Source organism: Glandiceps talaboti, chromosome 10 (genome assembly GCF_964340395.1).
Source record: "Glandiceps talaboti chromosome 10, keGlaTala1.1, whole genome shotgun sequence".
Lineage (NCBI taxonomy): Eukaryota > Metazoa > Hemichordata > Enteropneusta > Spengelidae > Glandiceps > Glandiceps talaboti.
Window position 1 is genome coordinate 14,582,448 of NC_135558.1, and position 16,738 is coordinate 14,599,185.

Sequence of the window (16,738 nt, forward strand, 5' to 3'; positions counted from 1 at the left end):
GAGAGAGAGAGAGAGAGAGAGAGAGAGAGAGAGAGAGAGAGAGAGAGAGAGAGAGAGAGAGAGAGAGAGAGAGAGAGAGGGGGCGGAAGGACAGACAGACAGACAGACAGGCAGACAGACAGACAGGCAGGCAGGCAGACAGACAGGCAGACAGAGACAGAGAGACAGCGGAAGAGAGGTACTTACATGTAAACAGATTGACGGACGGCCAGACTGACACCCAAGCAGAAACTGACTACGCGGGACTGTGAGACACAAAGGTTCAGAGATTGATGCAGAATAGATAACCAACATGGCAGACATATAGAGTTCAAACATAAATATTCAGTTGTTAAAAAGACAGACGTACCTACATAGAGACAGACAGACAGATAGACAGACAGATAGACAGACAGACAGACAGATAGACAGACAGATAGACAGACAGATTCACGAAAATGAAGACAACACCAAGGACTGTCACGTCATGAAGTTAAAAAAGTAGGTTCTCGTTGTTACATATACAGAGACGTTCACACAGTAAACACCCACATACATACATACATACATATACATACATGTACATACATATATACATACATACATACATACATACACACATACACGCACGCATGCATGCATGCATACATACATACATACATACATACATACATACATACATACATACATACATACGCATACATACATACATACATACATATATACATACGCATACATACATACATACATACACAGACACACACACATACATACATACATACATACATACATACATTCATTCATTCATTCATTCATTCATTCATTCATTCATTCATTCATTCATTCATTCATCCATCCATCCTTACATGCACATACATACACACACATACATACATACATACATACATACATACGCATACATATACATACATACACAGACACACACATATACATAAATAGTATACATACATACATACATACATACATACATACATACATACATACATATATACATGCATACACAGACGCACACACATACATACATACATACATACATACATACATACATACATACATACATACATACATACATACATACATACATACATACATACAGACAGACAGACAGACAGACAGACAGACAGACATAGGCAGAGACACATTTATATATATATACGCATATATATAATAATATAATATGTGTAATATATTTCCAATGAACTTGACTTTTGGAAATTCGCATTTTCAGTTACAATTTTGCGTAGGCAGATGTTGCGATCCCCGACATTAATATTCCATATTGGAATCCTCTGAGCCTTCACGAAAATGTGTGATGCACGTGAGGGACATATTTAATCAGGAATATACGATATGAATCTATTGTGTCATTCGACAGCCAACTAACGGTTAATATCTCAGGGTTCATAAGGGGGTACATCTTATAACATACTGAACCTCCTAAAAGTACAATAAGTTCTTCACAATCATTAATCGACATTTTTCGTCGTTAGATTTGTGTCTGTGTAGTAAGACTATTCGTTATATAGTAGAATTATCATAGCCATGACGTGCATTGGAAAGTAGATACATAGTATCAATTGAAAAGTGATAACATGAATTTTTTTTCATCAAAATATCCATTCACATTGGATGCGTACCGAAGTGGTAAAGGCAGGTCTTGCGACCTCCAACCCCTGTCAATCAATTAATATATACGACCTTCATAAAGGAAAAATGCAGATGATGTGGACCTTATCTTTAAGACAAAGAATAGATTCTTCACTAACCTTCAATGTTTACTAACATAATCTTCATCTTTACCGACCAAAATTGATAGATAAAAGCCGTAATGATATGTAATCACGTTACAAGATAGAAATATGAAGGAAAAAAAACATGAGATGCAATTAACAAGATAGATGGTCCATATATCCATAACATGTCTCCGATTTCTTCCGCGGATTAACATCTCTAATAAAGGAGATAGAATAATATTTCAAGTAATAGAAATTTCTTTCGCTAACCTATTAAGAATATTAAAAAAAGCTATGTAAAATGATAATGCAGCAAGTCAGTCTGTTGTTCAAGTAATCCCTCATCATGTTGAGACCTCCTAGAATATGCCAGGTTTGTTCTACATAGGTTCTGCCTTTCTAAGCTTCCAATTATGGATAGTGTCTAATGATTAATAATGCACTTTGGGATGAAAATATTCGTCCCACGAGTTCTTACTCAAATCCGCTTATAATGCATAAGTTACTTAGACTCGGAGGAGGGGGGGGGGTAGCAATTTAAGGTAATTGTTGTGTGTGTGTGTGTGTGTGTGTGTGTGTGTGTGTATGTATGTATGTATGTATGTATGTATGTATTCGTTTTCATCTAACATTTGTTTTACTGTAGAGATGTCTTAATGGATTACATGTATCTAATTCTATGTCTATGACGTAATGCTTACGACAGCGGAAACCAATATTTTAGCTAACTAAGATAGAAACAAACTAAACATAAATTAATATTGTGATGACATGCTGATACAAACTATTGAATGAATGAATGTCAGTTTAATTGAACTCACTGTGACAGTGGAGTAGCGTTTTTTTTATGACTTTGGTGATTTTACAAGGTGCATTTTTTACTGACTTCCAATGTTTATACTATCGTAATAACATAGCGATTATATCCGGACAGCAGCTAGTGCTCATCCTGATCTACCACATCAAATTACACATTGTTTGCGTCATCATTAAGCGCGACTTCCATAGTGGTAACATGAGCTAGATATGGATTCCAATAAACTTGAATAAACTGAGTTTAACCCCATGAAATTATCCAAAATACGACACGCAATAGATGTGCCACTCAAATACCCCCAGGTTGTAATTTAAGCGACCAAGCATATTAATATACAGCCAGAAGTACGATAGTGAAATGTCTATTACATGAGGTATCAAACACAGAAAGTGAAATATCGTATGTATTAATGAATGGAACGTCAATTAAATCTAAAAATGTACATGACGAGTTGTTTATAACTTAAAGTGTGGTGTCATGAACTCCAACGAAGAAGACAAGTAATCGTTAAGATCTTCAAAAACCTTTAAAATATTCATAAATGCAGTCAAATTGTTGAATTGGTATAAGTTGTTGCCTTCAAGAAAGAAACACACGTTGTTCATTCTCGTCAAACTGGCGCCAATACTGTACAAAAAATCTTCAGAATACAAATGACTGTTCTTTTCCTCACTTCGAAATGCTGTTTTTTCAACAATCTCTTTACTTTTTCGTTTTAATGACGGTTTTACTTAATTTGCATGTGATAATTCATAAAAAATAACCCCTGAAGGATTAGTAGAAACAGTAATTTTGAGCCTGTGAATGTACAATCACTTTACAAATGTGCTATGATGAAAGTGTTCAAGACTTTCGAAAGTCAAACGAAATTTGATACTAGATAATTAATGATTATTGAACCTCTACACAGGATATTTATACACAGAGAACATCTTTACCTTGTTCCCAAAAAAGGTCATTTCTGTTGGACTTGATTTTAAAACTGTAAATAATGTTTTTCTTAATTCATTAAAGTAGCCATGTGGTTAGGAAGTAGGCCCATATTTTGAACATATGATTGATGAAATAACAATGTGAAACAATATAGACTATATTAGTGTTCGTACTTCACAATTAAGTACATTACAATATATTGTGTAATAAAATTCTTACTGTATTTGCAGGAAGATAAAGTGTTTTTTTTTTTAAAAACATTAGGTAAACATAGGTAATCTCTTGTAATAAATAGTAAAGACAAGTCAACAAAGCATATTGGCATGATAATGTCTCAGCATATGGAAAACCGACAGAGGCATTTCAGTCTGGACATGATGTAGCAACTACTTGTACTTACCTGGTTAATTTACAAATCACTTCCGATATTTACAATGACAAAACTTTTCATATAGATTTGTCTCTTGTTATAATTTACTGATTTAGAAACACTTTCTAGTTTGTTCCATATTATATTTTTTCCATAATTATCGAGAAAAAATACCCCCAGTGAAATGTTTCTTCCACCAAAATGTCAAAATAAATACCCTTTTCCTATCAACATGACCACTTTTAATATAATATCCTAAATGATATTATCTTACTTAAATTCTATAGCGTGGACAGTACTTCAATATCCCAGCCGATACCATTTCTGAATCATGTGCATAACCTCGAGAAATTATATATGCCCACCTGGCTATTCATACGGCAACAGCTGGCAAATTATATTTAAGGCATTTGAAGACGTAAAGGGTAAAATATTCCACTATGGAAATTGATCTAAAGGACAATTTCAGTTAACAATATTTTAACGTGTTCGCCCTTTTAACTCCTTCTGGTGCTTCAACACATTTATCAAATTAATCCAATAAGCCCATAGTGTTATATAAAACTTTTTGAATTTTTCGGACCTTTTTAAGTATTCAAGATAATAGCTACTTACGTCAGTGATTGCATATTACCCTAGGGGATTATTCACAACCAATGATGTCACCGCTTTGGATTGAGTTATGTCAATTAAGACATAGCTCAAAATATGTTTTGAGATCCTTGAATGTATAGAATCTGATCGTCGATTTTATAACAATTGTGTCTAATTACTGCTTCAGGCTTATGTCATCAAAGACTCCTTTCGTTAAATATTCAATAATTCGATCTGTTTTACTGATTTAGCCGCTCTAATTTCCTTCCATACTTTGTATATTGTATGTTGCGTGTCTGATACGTGATGTGATTGTTTTCTTTTTCGTGCGAGCATGTCAACTGTCCCACGCGGATCAATCCTGTAACTTGGATATTATGTTTTGTCGCTCAGTGAACAAAATATATATTCACTGAAACGGGTTGCAATGCAAATCAGCAGACTGGATATATTGTAATTATGTGTACTGCTGCACAAACACGTTTATCCACATATGATGCAATACTGTGCAGGGTGTATGATATGAGTAAATTATTGTACCTAACAAGAAACATTAAAAAGGAACAAAAATCAAGTTGCAGCTGTTGCAGCCTTAATAAGTATTACCTCATGTCATGTCATGTCATGTCATCTCATCTTATTTTATCTCTTCTCAGCTGACCACACCTCACCTCACCTCACCTCACATCACCTCATCTCATCTTTTCTTATCTTATCTTATCTTATCAGTCTGTTTATTGTGTTTGCCTACACCTACGATCATGGAGTCAAACGTAATGACATGAAAGTATCTCCCCTAAGGAATTTCATTAAGATATTCCAGATATTCAAAGTGTGCCTACCCCCATTCAGATTAACAATTTACAAACGTATATCCACTAAGGCATTTGATGAGAATCACAAGTTTTCATGTTAAGTTTAAATATGCACGAAAATAGTTAAGTGTTTGAATATCAATATTTTATATACCGTGTGTAAGACATGTATCAGTCAAAGGCTTTTAAACAAGGTGACGTCAAACGTAATTGTAGGTAGCATGAATAAATCATATTTTTTTTGTTCATTCGCAAATGTTGTCAACACTACAAGATACTCTTTAACTTTGAAACGAGGATGATCCGTGCGAAAACCCGTTTATTGATTCAAAAACTGAAACATGATAGAACATTGGTGCGAGTACACCTGCTCATAAATTTAAGATTGTAGAATTCGAACCCTAAAGACAACTTCCCATAGCCGCATTCGATGTCGTATTAAGATTATACCACACACAGACACAGACAGACAGACAGACAGACAGACAAACACACACACATGTCAATTCGAATGCGAGCGAACAAAAAAACATGTTGGATGTATAATCAGGTTGTATACTTACTGGTAGTACGTCACGACAGCGAAAGTTAACGTCATTCGTTTTGTGTTGTTCGAAGTATGTGTCGAAGTGTTCACGGTTATCATTACTGCTCGATTCAAAACAAAATGCTTGCAGAGGTATGGTTAATAGTTCCCCAGGTCAAGTCGTAGACGTGGAGTGACAAGGACCCTTAGGTCAATCGTATTTTACATGACTGGATGAAGAAAAGTATTCAACGATAATAACTAATTGTTCCAGCAATAACTCTTTGTGGTTTGTATTTTAATATATGTTATAAGCTTAAGTACAGTGGTTAAAACATATGGGACATTTATATCTATTCAGTGTCAGCTGTTGAAATGGCTTAACTAGATGTTGATTTGTTTTGTGACCCCGGCATTTCCACTGAATCTGTGCACTGTCTGTCTTTTTTTTTTACATTTATGTCGTGCTGAAAACGAAATAGAAATAGCATGAAGAAATTTAACGTTAAGGTTTTTGTTTTTGTTCAAATGTAGAAAATATTTGTTACCGCCTTCATTCTTGTAAACAGTCTGATTTGTCAAATTCCTAATTAATGCAAACAAAACGGAAAGGTTACAAAGTGCAAAAGAACGTACTTTTTTATGACAAGAACTGATTTCAATGATAAACAGAGGAAATCACTAAAGTCATTTCACTTTCATCAAATCTACATTTATTCTCGGTTGACCGTACCTAATTCCTTACAGGATAACATAAATCTTAACCTTTGGTGAAAAAGTAAACTTAGTGTCAATCAATCTACCGAAAGAATATAATACTACTTATGAGCAAAGACTACAAGAACGTATGCCATACATTTTGCATTCATCGAACTTTGCAGGCATGAAAGAAATCCAGTTAAAATCACTTTATCATCCTCAGAAATATTGAGTACTTTGCCACACTAATAAGTCGTTTGAAAATCGCAAGAAATCACCATTCACTTTTTCTTTATGAATTAACAACTGAGGTACGGTTAATCACACTTAAGGTTACATGTATCTCAGTCAAAGATCTCCCCAACAGATTATAATTCGTTTCAGGGGAAATGAAAAAGTTCGAGTTTTGCCTTTGTAAGTATAGGCTAATGACCGTACACATTCAGAGAACATAAAACTCGTAAAACAGCTTAGCATCTTTTCTGTGCAGCAACCATCATCGGATTTAACACGTAATCGCTTGATAAATCCTGCCTAGGTCTACATTCGTTAAAATCTAGACACGTCGTTTGCTGTAGTAAATTGTTTGCTAAATATGGTTCAGCCATTGCTAAGTTTCAAAACGGATTAAGGAGATTGTCAGCTAACCCCTGAACAAGAGGAATTTTATAAGTTTGCCTTTAATGATTCCTTAGCGGGTTTCCTACAATTCAGTCGACGTAAATCATTCACAGAAAGACACGAAGCAGACTCTGAGGTTCAGATCGACCCTAATCCCAGTGAAGAAAGAGCAATCTGCCTGCAAGCAAGTATCAAGTACTTCTGCTCCTACTTTTACCTACTTATACAAGTAGGTACATCGTGATTCGACAAGGAGACTCTATCTTCGTTATGGAATATTAAAGTCTGTCAGCATACACATAGGAACACTCACGCCAAATTTGGTACTTTTATCCATCATGTAACAATAAAGTTGTTAAGCCACCTTACTATACTAGTAATTTGTGGGTTTATTGTGCTTAGGATTTATAGAAATATGCGCTGTTTGATCTCGCTCATTACTCTTTCTGAAATCTAGGTAATATTATAGCATAAATATTGGCAACGATGTAATGATCGTCATGCTGATATTGCTATTCAGGATTTTAAGTTTAATTGTGACTAGTGACTTGCGACTCAATAACAATTATATTTCATATCAGAATTAATATATATTAACATATATAATAAGTACTATAGTAGGTTGGAATGATTTTGTGATTTTTCAATCTATTTGTGCATTGCAATCTATACCATGATGTGTACAACGTGTAGAAAGATTGGATGGAGAGAGAGAGAGATAGAGAGAGAGAGAGAGAGAGAGAGAGAGGCAGAATGAGATAGTGAGACAGAGACAGACAGAGAGAGAGAGACATACATACATACATACATACATACATACATACATACATACATACATACATACATACATACAGACAGACAGACAGACAAACAGGAAGGCAGGCAGAAACAGAAACATAAATAGATACATGCAGACAGACAGACAGACAGACAGACATACAGACAGACAGACATTTCATGTTAGTTGGTAATATAAACCAAATATGAGAGAAGATGGGACGATCAGTGTTGACAAATATTTACACGATTCAGGAAAATCCTGATACAATTGAAAAGAACGATATTGAGTGCTGATAACAGACTGAACATAAAACGATCGTGAAAGCAGCTTAAGTGTAAGCGCGACTATTTGCTAAGACTTAGGTTATGACATTTTCATATATATCGCAAAGTTTAAAGGGTTTGGTATTGGATTTCAAAGATTTCTCAATATTGGAAAATCGAATACAACTTCACTTGAATCCTTTGTACATACCCTTGTACTAGTCAATAAGTCGGTAATTTTACACCTTAGGTCAAAAAATACGAGCGTTTGCCTATCAACAAACCTTTTGTATTCAATACTGTACTTGTTTGTAATGTAAGCTTGTCAGCGTGAGATATATCATTCTATACCAGGATCACTGAGGGGGAGTTATTCGTGTTGTGTGTCAAGTTTTCTCCCAATCGACATGATAGATTAAAAAAATATTTGCTGAGTTATTTGCTTTACAGTACTGTTTTACGTGGCGTTTGTAGAATTTGTTGTTAATAATTACGCTGGTGGAGAACTACTCATTTGTGAATTGATTTGACTCAAGTCGTGGTCTTCAAAGTAATGCTAAATGTTGTTATTTCACTTGCACGAACAATGCCGAGACTTTCCGAGGTATTCCGAGGTCACCAAACGTAGGGCGAGACTGATTAAATTGATTTCATTCAACTACAGATTTTCAGTGCGAATCTGTTTTTCGTATCAGACTGTGGAAAGAGTGTTGTATGAATTTTAACATTCATTATGTGCAATATGAACTAGACTTTATTCTTACATAAAAAATCAACATTTGGAAACATCATTCTGTCGAAAGTTTCAACGTAATTATGTGCCTATCGGTAAGTGTGGGATATCATAATAGTGATCGTGACATTCAGGCCTATCGTTTATATACTTAGAAAAATGCTACATGTATCCCACCGAGTAACATTGAATCTCCAACATGCTTTGACAATTAGCCAGGTAGTTGATGCACTTTAGCTTTTAAACCTATAACATGAAAATTCTCTGCTACCTTGTGAAATTGCGAAACTGTAAAACAAGTTTTTACCCAAACACATTGTATCTATACCTCGTGCTTATGTGAAGCAAGGGTTATTTTTACTAGTAACTCGAAACCCTGGCTCAGAGGTGATAACCCTTCACCTCTTTGTGTTCAGTAGCAATAACAGAAATATCTCACGAAAAACAATAACAAAACATTGCAGATAAAAAGGGACAGAAATTACTCCAGTAGCAACCGATCAGGTTTCTCAAGACATAGTACGTTTATGTCGTGGAATCCAGCCATGGTAAGCGCTACACATATGTAGGCAATTTCTCGTCTAGGTTGTTACTTCTTTACTCCAAACTTAATTTCCGCAATGGAAAGGTTGAAACTAATGTCATCTGCCGTTCGCAACTTAATTTGGTGACTCCATAGAACTATGTAGAAAAAAAATCCAACTAACTAGATTAACGTGACTCTGAATGACACGGCATCCTATTAATCAACCTGCAGCCATACGGTATCGCAATAAGCATTTGTCTTCATTATCTTTGTTATCCCACATAAAACTTAATGTGAATTGTTAAAAGGCATCTTTGCATAATTGATTTGTACACATGCACCTATTTGAATGTGATCAGAATGTTTACCTTTAAGAAGATAGTTTCTATGAATAATATATTGCAAAGGAACGTGCAGACACGCCTGATTGAAAGTGACTGGCTCCTGCGTAAGCGAGGTTCATTGATTTGACTGTTGTTTGACAAGATCTAGGCTTATGTAACAAAATGGTGCATTCGATCTAGTAAATTTTCACTAACATTTGACATTATATAATATCAGAGATACTGTGTGCGTGATAACTATTTAACGGGTAAAATTATTTTTTTTGTCATTTGTTCATAAAACATTTGTACATAATATATATATATATATATATATATATATATATGTATATATATATATATATATATACACACACACACACACACACACACACACACATATATATATATATATATATATATATATATATATATATATATATATATATATATACTTTAGACAAAAGCATATCACTGGGGAGAAAACAATGTCTGTAATATTGTAAGAATTATAGACTAAACCTTATAAATTAAAATCGACATCACTCGCTGCAATTCTGATTTTCAGGTTCTTGAGATCTTCAAACGACGTTACAGCTTGTCAAAGTCTTTTACAATGTTGGTATTAATTGCGTAATAGTGTCTGTTGTTAACGAGATTGTCTGGCGATTCTACTTTCCATGGGGATTTTCTGATGTGGTTGGCAATGTAGAATTTGTAATTGGGCAGCTGATTAAGTAATTTGTGGAAAGAAATGAAACTCGGACAGTTGATAGAGGTTCGACATAAATTATGTACTCTGGCACTTAGTTATTCATGAATGCACTAATTGGCATGAAGTGAATGAGCCGTCTTTCCAGGGGCGGTAAATTTAAATGACTCAATTTCAAAGTTGGATACCAGAAATCACTCAGTGATAGCTAGCATTCTCACCGTCAATATGCATTGCCTATTTTTTCCCCATTACACATCAAAAAATTCCGCTTAATTGTTTGGTCAGACCAACTTTCTTTGAAATTTGTCAAATTTACCCTGGGGAAAAAGTCGAGCCATTGTACATTGTAACAGTGTTACAGTGTTAGTTCATGCCTACCAATCTGTTTGTTTTTAATAAGTTTTATGCTGCTTTCTTGGACCAGAGATTTGCCATATCCATCACACTAAATCACCCACGGCTGCTTATATAGACGTGCCACATGCTGGGGCAAGTGCTGACTGGAAACGTTATAGAGCAAATTTAACACGTTTAAATGCTCGTACATGCACATCTTCAACATGATGTCAAAAAAAATATCTCACTCAAGCATTTTAGGTGAATTTTCGTATGTGGCTGCACAAACTGCGAGGGACACTATTGACTGCCCTGGGGAAATTGAGTCACCCTGACACATTCTAAAGCTTATAGATACACTTTGCATATATGGTAGTACATGACTTTCAAAACTTTTTAATTTCAAATAAGTTCTAAATGATGAATTTTTTGGCCTGAGATTTACCTTTACCGTCCCGCATGCGCGCTGCGGCCCCCGATTTTTTCTGAATATACCAAGTGTCGAGTCATGCGCTGCCTGCCCGGGAAAAACAGGATGTCTTCAGTACATTTAAATATTTATGGATGTGTGCTAGTACCAACGTTGCAACGTAGATGTCATTTTCTGTGTTTATGTTCTTTCACCCCTGTTCTCATGCATTCACGTAGGCGGGCCATGGAAATATGAAAATGTGTGTCTAGATCTACCATGTACGTCACTGATAAACAAGGGTAGGCCCTGGTATAGGTCAAAGGTTTTCAACTGTGACTTCCGGTAATATGGCGGACATGCACCTAGTGACTCCCCGAAGCTGTTGATGATGTTTTAATTTCTTGCGAGGAGTTGTGCAGTGTACACTTGTAACCAGACTTCCTTCACAACCAACCAACCAAGGAAGGTCTAGTGTCATAGTATAGTTGATCACGTCGTGAGCCATAGTCGTGACAAAAGTGTTTTTTTTTCTACTCACGGCCTGTCTGAGTTCAAGTCTATCCCTTTCCATTGATTACGTAATCAGCTGACCAACTCCAGTTGACTTGGTGTTAATAGCCCTGGATGGGGTTAATCACATGTGTTAATTCATACAATTTACTGGCATTTAATTAATATACATTACTTGTTTTCATTCTGATAAGTTGTGATGATGATAGAAACGGATTCAAGTAAGAAAGGAGCCAGAATTTTCAAATCTGTATTAGTTGTGTGAAAGCTAAGAATGGCTCATAGAAAGGAAGAGACTGTTGGTATGTTGTTGAAGCAGGCCAATGAAGGAATATACCATTAACAGGGGAGAGGAGGGGCTCTGAGAATCAGAAGGACTGCAGACACACACACACACACACATATATATATATATATATATGTTAACAAGTTCAAGCTTAACTATTAAGCAAAGGTCACTATTAATCAATCACAAAGGTCACTAAACTTTAGCTTGAATTACATCTCTAGACATATGATATTAACTATTGTCTTGACACCCATGTCAGCTTTTGCATTAAAAGATATCCATATCTTTAAATAGGTGTTTGGCGACATGTACTTTTGGTAATTACGAATCCATGACAAGGTCGTACTCTACACCAGCTAGTTTCAATGTGTATTGGAGATAATGTTGTGCAGTTCCTAAACATGCAATTAATGATACTAGTGATAGATTCTTTTGACTGAACTTCAATTTCCCCCCTCCCTTTGTCTGTATCTGTCATCCTTTTAACATACACTTCATATTACACTTTCAAATGTTTTGATATGAAAAATGCAGACGTGCCGAATGTTGAAATAATGTATAATATGCCGACCTTGCTGAACTAAACTATTATCGTACATTATCAATGTACATTTACAGTTGATTGAATCTAGCCTAGAACGGAAATATTTACATTGATATTGTTAGATTACTAATATTGATATCCAACTTTGTACATTTTGCAACATCAGTGACAGACATTGTTACACTTTCATTAAATCTTCGAGGTAATATCAGCAGTAAACAACGATACGCAGTAGTTGCCTTGTCTGGAAATACTAGTCCCATACGTTTGTTTGTTTGTTTGTTTGGTTTTTTGTTTGTTTGTTTGTTTGTTTGTTTGTTTTGAAATGACAGTGCTGCTACAATAGTGTAATTCTACTAGTGTGCAATCTTTCATATTTATAATGTGCAGCCATTTCAAGGACTTTACTCTTTCAATCACACACTTGATGAACATATATCTCTGATGAAGAGAAAACAAGACTTAGTCAAGGAAAAACAGACAACTGCTTGTATAAAGTTGTCTATTCATTCACGCAAATGAACAGCGTACTAATCAGTATCCAACTGTGATAAGGTCGTAAAATATTGAACTAATTTACCGTACACTTCCACGAATGAAGTAACTTTAGAGACTAACTTTGAAACCAACACTACTTATCCATTAACGTCTATGTAAACATTATTTGTTCTAGATGAAATCAACTGTAAGATGTCTTGTGACTCTGGCGACATATGTAAATATTATTTGACCAAATGCTTCTGGAAGTACAGGGATGGTCTCCAGGAAAAGATGTTAAGTTTGACAACTTATTGTGCGAACATATACTATTTTGATTGTATTTTATTAGTATGTTTAAGCATATAGATGAGTCATTGCAAGTTGACGCTACACATCTCTCGTTGAACAAGGCACATCTTGCACAGAACTATTGTGATAAATTCTTTTACCTCGCGTATAAATTATCCAGCGAGATTGCAAATATTGGCGAAAATTTATTGTTAGCGATTAATGCTATTTCACGCTTATCTATCTTATAGAATTGAAGAGAATAAAGAAATGAAACGTGACATTTATAATATTTTATAATAATACCATTGGTTGCATGCTAATTAGTAATTCTTGTTTGAGTCTAACATATACTACTAAGACCTGTAGTGATCCCTACATCGTGTTATTCTGTTTATCGAAAGGGTAGGGGTTGAAGGGAACCATCGTGCTGAAACTCTCTGTTTTGTACTCAGGCAAGGTCGAACTATGTTTTCATCACTCGTAGCATGACCCAGTGAACACGACTCGCATTACTGCATGCCTAGTTGTAATTCAAAACGTACCAATACTCGATTCTTCATACAATATTCACGTTCTTTTGTAGCAATTTATGATAACCCAGAGAGTATAATCCTGTGCAATAATCAGTTTTTTTTTTACAATGTTATCATAATAAAAAAGCTACAATTAATGGGGTTTCTTCTTAAATGGCACATTTGCATGTAAGCCGTGTATTGCATACGCCATCATATACCAGTATTCATATATAAGGAATGTAATTTAGCATGATATTGACTAAAGCGTGAAAGTAATCCCGACGAGGATAATAATTCCTACATGTCGCTGATGTCAAAACCTAAATGATAATCGAATGAATATTGTTCTCGCCAAAGGCGATACAATACAAAATCAACTTTTAGAATCTGAATCCTTGTAATATATTTATAAGTCTCAATTCACCAAATTAGGTTGCGTCGAATGATGGAAGTGTCACATAAAATTGTTGCAATCGTCGCTACAGAATTTGCAATTGTGTCACATACACACATTTTGTGGGCATAGCGTGAAATATTATTAAAAGGTTAGAAGATGAATATGGATTATTAAAAACATACTACACACAATACGCAAATACAATAAAAAATGTCCACAATCGTTTATATCTTGTGGGGGAAATGAACTCTATTTATACAACATGACTATGCTGCAGGTTAGAGTGTCAGTTGGATATAATGCTGAACCTAGATAACTGATTAATGAATTATATCAACAAGTTATTCTCCAGTGATTTTGGCGCCAGTTGTAGTTTGAGTGAATTGCACAGATGACGATAAGGCGGTAACAAAAAGAGAAATTAATGTGATGACTTTATGGCATATTTGGTTGTCTAATATGTAGACAATTTAAAAGCTGCACATTAAAGTAACTGTGTTTCTGCTTTAAAATCTACACACGGGTAAGATGAGTTCATACACTTTGTGGGTGCAATTGTTTCTGATTACTCACTGTATATTTACTTACTGGAACATAATTAGCCATTACTTGCAACTGCAACTCTCTGGACTCAAACCTGGTATTACTATAAAGATATAACTTATAAAGGATCCGATGACATAGTTTATTATACCAACATACACGTAGAGTAAATTACCACCGTGCAATCAACTGTTCTAACAGTTGCAGAAGACGATGCTAATGTCATAGACATTATTCGTTGACATTACAAGTATACTAGTTTTATGTATGTAAACATGTATTGACTCAGCGTCGGCACTTTAGGTCGAGTAAACCTTTTCCTTCCTTTAACAAGAACATATAACAAAATGTTTAATGTGTCGATGTTACGATGTTCAGATTTATTGAACTGGCAGTCGCTACAATTCCTATAATATACGTTTCTACAACATTACATCTAAGCAAATAGCAGGCTGTATGCCGGCATTGATAAAAGAGCTATTCTTCAAGGTTTTGTAAGGTAAAATAAAGTGAGCTTTACAATGTAGAACACGCTACTAAGCAAGTAAATCTGTGTTTAACATATCGACTCTTACATATTTCATAACTAGAAGTTATATATACATATCTATGGTGTACTATATTGACAGCATATAACGTTTGAACAAATTTCCAGTATCATCAATGTTTAATGTAATTACATAATCTTCCAAAAGCCGCCGCCTTTAGATAAGTCGCTCCCTGGATCATTTATAACACATCTGAGAATTGTCCATATTTAGCAGAAATTAGATTTCTTAAACATTTCATAGCCAGTTTGTTTGTTTGTTTGTTGAATACAATATTTGTTTCTTCTAAGCCTGCAAAAAATCCTTATAAATAAATGAAGATATGCACTATCACTCCGGGAGTTTTTGTTACTTCGACAAACAACAAAAGTCAGCAAGACCAACTTTTACAGAAACATACTGCTTATACACAAATTACTTTTGAAAATGTATTCCCTGATTGTCTAGATACCGGCCTGTCACGAATGACATTTCAAATTGTATGCATTGATAACATGAGAACTTGAAAACATACAACCTACCTCAAACACCCCAGTACTTTTAGTCAGGTCAATCACATTTTATTGACGGGGGGGGGGGGGGGGGTTAGGGTTGTTGTCATGGAAAAAAAATAGTTCAAATACAAGTTTACTAGGGATCGTGTTAGCTAAACCAGTTTGGCAAAGAGTATATGATATACATTCCAAATACCTTGATGTTAACGAAAGTAGAAAATGACTCCAGTGTTTCGTGCAACTCTATCTATCGGAAAGAGATAACGAGATACATCCTGTGGCCAATCAATAAACCAATTTAGACTTTCCATAGAGGCATTCGAAATAAGGACCAATTGCTGAATTTAAAATTATATAATGTGGCTGTAATCTACTGATTTCGCGTAGGCATATTTCGACTTTTGTTTGAAGTGAAACTATAAAATGACGATCTTAATCAGCAAATGACTCTGTGGATATTTCAAATATTGGTAAAATGTCCATCATAGATTATTAAACAGACAGAACAAAGTTGACCAAACCTTGTAATATAAATGCCAACCAAGGTATTGATTACTAGTAAATATGCAATTTCCTGTTTGAATCCGGGCGTGGTCAAATTTATCATGTCTATGAATTTTCAGAAGATGCCGCCGAAGGCATTCTATCAAATGTTCATCAAAATGTCAAATACTATTTAAGAACAAATTTAAATCTTTGATTTCCTGCGATGATTTAGGATACAAAGGTCGGTTTCTTTAAATGTATTTATGTTTGTGAATGCCGGTATGAAATAGCGATAGGGGAGAGGGGGTTGTTTAGTGAAAAAAAATAACCCAGTTTTAATACAGAAACGGAAACAAGTGCGGCTATAATTGGAAGTGCCAAGCTTCAAAACTATTAATCTTGCAATCATCGACATTTGACCTTGGTAGGGTCTGCTTGGATTAA

The 16,738-nt window shown here is 34.9% G+C and overlaps 1 protein-coding gene across 1 annotated transcript in view; it reads right to left on the reverse strand.

Annotated features, from left to right (window-relative positions):
* LOC144441436 (TNF receptor-associated factor 2-like) overlaps positions 1-16,738 on the reverse strand; it is a 311,144-nt gene that overhangs the window by 223,689 nt on the left and 70,717 nt on the right. The window lies entirely within an intron of this gene.